Source organism: Oryctolagus cuniculus, chromosome 14 (assembly GCF_964237555.1).
Source record: "Oryctolagus cuniculus chromosome 14, mOryCun1.1, whole genome shotgun sequence".
Lineage (NCBI taxonomy): Eukaryota > Metazoa > Chordata > Mammalia > Lagomorpha > Leporidae > Oryctolagus > Oryctolagus cuniculus.
Genome location: NC_091445.1, coordinates 41,311,032 through 41,317,191, shown reverse-complemented (window position 1 = coordinate 41,317,191; position 6,160 = coordinate 41,311,032). Strand labels below are relative to the sequence as shown.

Below are 6,160 nucleotides of genomic sequence, written 5' to 3'. Positions count from 1 at the left end.
CTTAGGGAGAGAGTCACCCTCCTTTGCCGTAGGTGCAGACTGTTGTAGAAAGGTGCAGATTCGGGGTTCTTGTACATCAGGTTCAGAGCTAGGCAGATCCCGTGCGATGAGTCTGGGGGTAAAGCTCTCTCACTCCTTCCACGTCTGTTCAAACCTGCTTTATATCAGGGAGAAGAGGCTTGGGCAAACCTGCCTCTCCTGCAGCAGTTGTTTGCAAGCTTGTTTGTTTTTCTACTTCCCTGCAGAATCCCGGTTACCAGCAGGTGCTCTGCCCTCCATCAGCAGCAGATGGCTTTTGTTTCTATTCTTCCCCTGGTGACTGATGCTGTTTGCCTGAAGCTTGGGTTCACAGGGCTTTCTGTCTTTCTTGTATTGAATTTTTCTTAGATAAGAAAAGGGATGAGCTTCTCTCTCTCTTCACCCCCTCATCTCTCTGTCTCTCTGTCTCTCTTTCTCTGCCTCCCTTCCTGTGTGTGTGTGTGTGTGTGTGTGTGTGTGTGTGACTCACTGCCCAGCTTCTCATAGATACCAAGTAGAGGTCTATGGAAGTAACTTGTAAAGACCCACTTCCTGTGTAGGGGAATCTCAGGCTTCTGATCTATCACACGAACCCACACTTACAGTTCCATAAAATGTCTGTTATTTTCTTCTCATTCTTTGCATGGCTGACACTAAGCCTGCTTTGCCTTTCCAAAGATGGAACAATTTTTGTTCCCCGCCTCTCTTTGGATGGACATATCACCTGTCTTCCTTGCAATATGTTCTCTAGTGGGGCACAAAAAATACGTGATTCTGTCAATTGCATGGTTTTGCTCAGTTACAGTTTGTGAGTAACGCAGTCTTCTGGTCTTCAGCTTCCTAAATGCAACTGGAATTACCTCAAGCTTTGATCTGCTTGTCTTTGTTTTTGCTTCTTTGTCATTAGTGGTGCTGTTAATTGAATTACATTTCCCTTTCTTTGACACCCTCTGGTGAAGACAGTAAGAACAAGAAAATGATTGACAGTCACTGTGGGTTCACAGAGAAGTTTTGTTGAAATATAATTGCTTACCAAATAATGAAGGATAGAATTAAAAGGGAGAGAATGATCCTGCGGGGGAAACAGGACGCACAGCAGACTCATAGAACGGCAGCACTCCTGCCTCAGAATCAACCCTTGGGACATTCGGATCTGGCTAAAAGGTCCATGAGAGTCTCACAGGCATGGAAAGCCATGACACGGTGGCAAAAAACAATCTAAATGAAAGATCCTGGTGAACAAGACCCCAGTAGAGGAACAGGCCATCAAGGAGAGAGGCGCCTTTCTCTGAAGGGAGGAAGGAACCTCCACTGTGATATGGCCTTGACTAAACAAGTTCAGAGTTGGTGAACTCAAGGGGCTTCCATAGCCTAGACAGCTCATAGCAAGAGTCTCGGGTGATTGCTGACGTCATAAATAAGAGTGCCAATTGTTAAATCAATAACGGGAGTCACTGGGTACATGCTCCCCACGTAGGATCTCTGTCCTTAATGTGTTTTACTATGAAACTTAAAAACAACACTACTAGTCAAACAATACCCTATACCTTGTGTGGTTGTGTGAGTGCAGCCTGTTGAAATCCTTGCTTAGTATATACTAAGTTGATCTTCAGTATATGAAGGTAATTGAAAATGAAACTCGATGAAGGGCGGGATGGGAGAGGGAGTGGGAGAGGGGAGGGCCACGGGAGGGAGGGAGGTTGGAGGGGAGCCACAACAATACAAAAGTTGCACTTTGTAAATTCACATTTATTAAACAAAAAAAAGTAACTATATAACAAACAAAAAAAAAGGAAAAAAAAGAACTTAATACTTTACTCTTTTAGTATTTTTTATGTTCTACTTAAAACTATTGGTTGAACTCTGTAATTAAAACACAATTACTCTTAGGTGTTTAATTAATGCTATAACTAGTACTCAAATAGTATTTCATACTTTGTGTTTCTTTGTGGGTGCAAACTGTTGAAATCTTTACTTAATATATGCTAAATTGATCTTCTGTATATAAAGATAATTGAAAATTAATCTTGATGTGAATGGAAGGGGAGAGGGAGTGGGAGAGGGGAGTGTTGTGGGTGGGAGGGAAGTTATGGGGGAGGGGAGCTATTGTAATCCATAAGCTGTACTTTGGAAATTTATGTTCATTAAATAAAATTTTAAAAAATTTAAAAAAATAAATATAATTGCTTACAAGTTTTTTGGGCTGTTCTGTAAACATATAGTACAATAGAAAATGGGAGAAAAAATCTTTATACCTGCATGTAAGCTAATGGAAACTTTTACTTAAAAGTGACTAAGCCCATATGAACTTTTTATTTATTTGACACAAAGACTATGATTGGTTTCCACTAAAACTCAACAGAGACAGCAAAGTAAAAACAGCAAGAGCTCTGTTCTTTTTTTTTTTTTTTTACATTTTTTTAACTTTTATTTAATGAATATAAATTTCCAAAGTACAGCTTATGGATTACAATGGCTTCCCCCCCCCCCCCATAATTTCCCTCCCTCCCACAACCCTCCTCTTTCCCTCTCCCTTTCCCCTTCCATTCACATCAAGATTCATTTTCAATTCTCTTTATATACAAAAGATCAGTTTAGCATATATTAAGTAAAGATTTCAAAGTTCTTACACTCCAGAGGCAAACAGGAACATAAAAAACACCTTTGAAACATCACATCATACACTGATAGTAATATAGTAAAGTTAGTATTACTTTCCTCACACTTCAAGATCCCATATGTATCATTAGGAATAATTTAGAAAATCTAAGGGAAAAGTCTGATAATTCTGTGATTTATCTATTAACTTCAATATTGTTTTCTATCAATTTTTATTTTGTTTTATCAGAGGAAAATCCAAAAAGATATCTGCACATTAGTGTGTAACAAAGCCATCTTATAGTTAGTTTTCTACAACCACACACAATGAAATCTTAGATGGATGGTTCTGAGAGATCTTTTAATGTTTTAGAATTGATGAATACTTCATCTGAGAGAAATAAGGCTCATATTCTTAAGAGAGAAACTCAAATTGATAAACATACCACTACTTGAGTTGATATAATTTAACATGGCTCTAGACAGGGTCTTCATACAATGTCAACCTTCCCAATTTCTACCTAAATCTACATCAAACATTACATTGAACATTAGTCTAATCTAATTTTACATTACAAATTGCAGGAAAATTTCAGTTAAAAAAAGTATGAATAAGGAAAGACAGGTAATTGATACTTCCGGATTCTCCACTGGACAGTGCACAATCTCAATTGTAACAGGAGTCATCAATACAGCAGTATCGACAGTTCAGAAATCCTGCAAAGGACTGGACAGGAGCTTTATAAATGGAGAAATGCCAATGAAATTTTTATTGCTTGAAATGACTACACAAAGCTAAAAAACAGCTTTCATTATATAGAACCTTGGATGATGTTGTAAAGAAAAGTTTTGAGTCATTCTTCAAAACATATTTGAGGTAATAATGTGATAAATGGTTAAGTATAGCAGGAAGATATATCTGACAGAAAAAATGTCTATTGAGCCAATGAAAATATTTAACACTAAGTTATTATGGGTGGTACAGAAGTGTGCTGCACCATTAATTATAACAATATTGTTTTATTTTGTAGCTATTAAAATTGGTAATATGCATATAGAGCAAGTCATTCACTCAGGGTTTTTTCTGAAGACTTGACGTACCAATTCCCAAGCTTCTACCTGGTACCATCTTTGCTAGTGCCCTAACACATCATGTCTTATTGCATCTACGCTATTTAATTTTAAATTCTAAGGAATGGAACGAATTCATGCAATAAATCAAAATATCAATTAAAATGTTGCCAGAGATTACTGAAGAGTAGTTCTAAATGACAATGACATATCTTTCTGAGCAGAATTGACATGATCGAAAGTTTCTGCTGACTGGGGCCGGGGCTGTGGCATAGTGGGCTAAGCCTCCTCCTGCAGCACTGGCATCCCATATGGGCTCTGGTTCATGTCCCAGCTGCTCCTCTTCTGATCCAGCTCTCCAGTATAGCCTGGTAAAGCAGTGGAAGATGGCCCAAGTCCTTGGGTCCCTCACCAGCATGGGGACCCAGAAGAAGCTCTTGGCTCCTGGCTTCGGATCAGCTTAGCACCAGCTGTTATGGCCATTTGGGGAGTGAACCAGTGGGTTGAAGACCTTTCTTTCCCTCTCTCTGTAAATCTACCTCTCAAATATATAAATAAAACTTTTTTTAAAAAAAGAGTTCCAGATGACAATTACTCACATAAATATAACTTAAATTCAAGAGCTAAATGTTATAGATTTTAAGTATATTCATGAGATTTCTTGTTAATACTGAATCACTATTCCTATTCTTTTCTAAATCACCACATAGTAACGGCAGCTGTAGATATTAATTTATTCAAGAATACTCCTGAATCTTTGTTATGTACTAAGATAATGTCTAGGAATATGCAAGTGGATCTGAAGATTAAACATCTGCATACATAAGTGGGGAGTAAAGAAATTACTGAAAACTTAGGGGAGCGGGGCATCCTGGGTCCGTGTAGCCATGGCGGCTTGTGTCCTTTCCTCCTGTGTCCACCACCTTTCCGCGGTCTTCTCCCCGCTGCCCAGCGTCCCCATGCTGGCCTCGGTCCGGCCTCTCGGCACCATCTCGTGTTCCTCAGGGACCCGGACGAGGCTCGGGGCTCTGCAGCCGTCCTCCGTGCTCGTGCAGGTGCCAGGGAGTGTTACACAGCTGTGCCGCCAGTACAGCCATGAGCCCCCTCTGACGCTGGAGGGGATCAGGGACCGAAGCGTCCAGTAAATTCCCATTTCATGAAAGACCTGGGCTTAGACAGTTTGGACCAAGTGGAGATTATCATGACCATAGAAGACGAATTTGAGTTCGAAATCCCTGATATAGATGCAGGAAAGTTAATGTGTCCACAAGAAATAGTAGATTACATTGCAAATAATACGGATGCTTATGAATACAATGGCAGACCCCTTCCTCACCCGGGGAGGACCTGCAAGATCCCCGCAAGGCTCTGCAAGTGGGAAAGCGTGTTGGTAGCTCTCTGGCCTTGACAGTGATTCTGTCGGACTTGTATTTAAATTGTTTAAGTGTTTTGCCCTATGGAAATAAACCTATAAAGCCAAAAAAAAAAATCTGAGGGGAAAATATTTATCGATAAATACATTTTTATTCGTGTATTGCTTAGGATAAAATTATACAAATATATTTAATTTGGATTCATCTTCATTTCTCAATGACAACAGAAGCCAGAAAATGAGATTTCATACACAGGAGTATGACACATCATCTCATCATCTCACACAAAATGACAATACTATTCAAGTCTTCTTGCAAGACAGTTTGTCGGTGTTGTTCAAAAAGATGCTCTTCAGAGGATAGACATCATGGTACTGCAGATTAACCCACTGCCCGAAACACCTGCATTCCATATCAGAGTGCAGGTTCAAGTCCCAGCTACTCCATTTCCACTTTTTTTTTTCTTTTAAGATTTTATTTGTTTATTTAACAGGTAGAATTACAGACTGAAAAGGAAACAGAGAGAAAGGTCTTCCATCCACTGGTTCACTCCCCAAATAGCTGCAATGGTTGGAGCTGGGCTGATCCAAAGCCAGGAGCCAGGAGCTTCTTTCAGGTATCCCACAGTAGTTCAGGGGTCCAAGGACTTGGGCCATCCTCCACTGCTTTCCCAGGACATAGCAGAGAGCTGGATGGGAAGAGGAGCAGCTGGGACTAGAACAGGTGCCCATATGGGAAGCTGGCACCGCAGGCAGAGGAGTAACCTACTGCACTGCAGCACCGGTCCTTCCACTTCCACTTCTGATCCAGCTTCCTGCTAATGTACCTGAGAGGGCAGCACTTAGACCGCTGCTACTTATGTGGAGACACGTAGGGCTCTTGGCTCTGACCTGGTTGTTTCAGTAGATAGAAAATTATCTCCCCACCTCGCCCTCCCTCTCTCTTTCTCCCTCCTTTCAAGTAGAATAAAACAAATAACAAGTAAAAATTTCAAAAAAGTACAGCTTAGTACAGTTATTTATAATGAGTGCCTTGTAACATTCTTCAGAAACTAAAAGGTAAATATTTTCTTCAAATATTAACTGCAAAGTATATAAACC

General features: G+C 40.1%; 1 pseudogene; it reads left to right on the top strand.

Annotated features, from left to right (window-relative positions):
* The first annotated feature begins 4,574 nt into the window (after window positions 1–4,574).
* On the top strand, window positions 4,575–5,095 carry LOC100341012 (acyl carrier protein, mitochondrial pseudogene; annotated as a pseudogene).
* The last annotated feature ends 1,065 nt before the right edge of the window (window positions 5,096–6,160 follow it).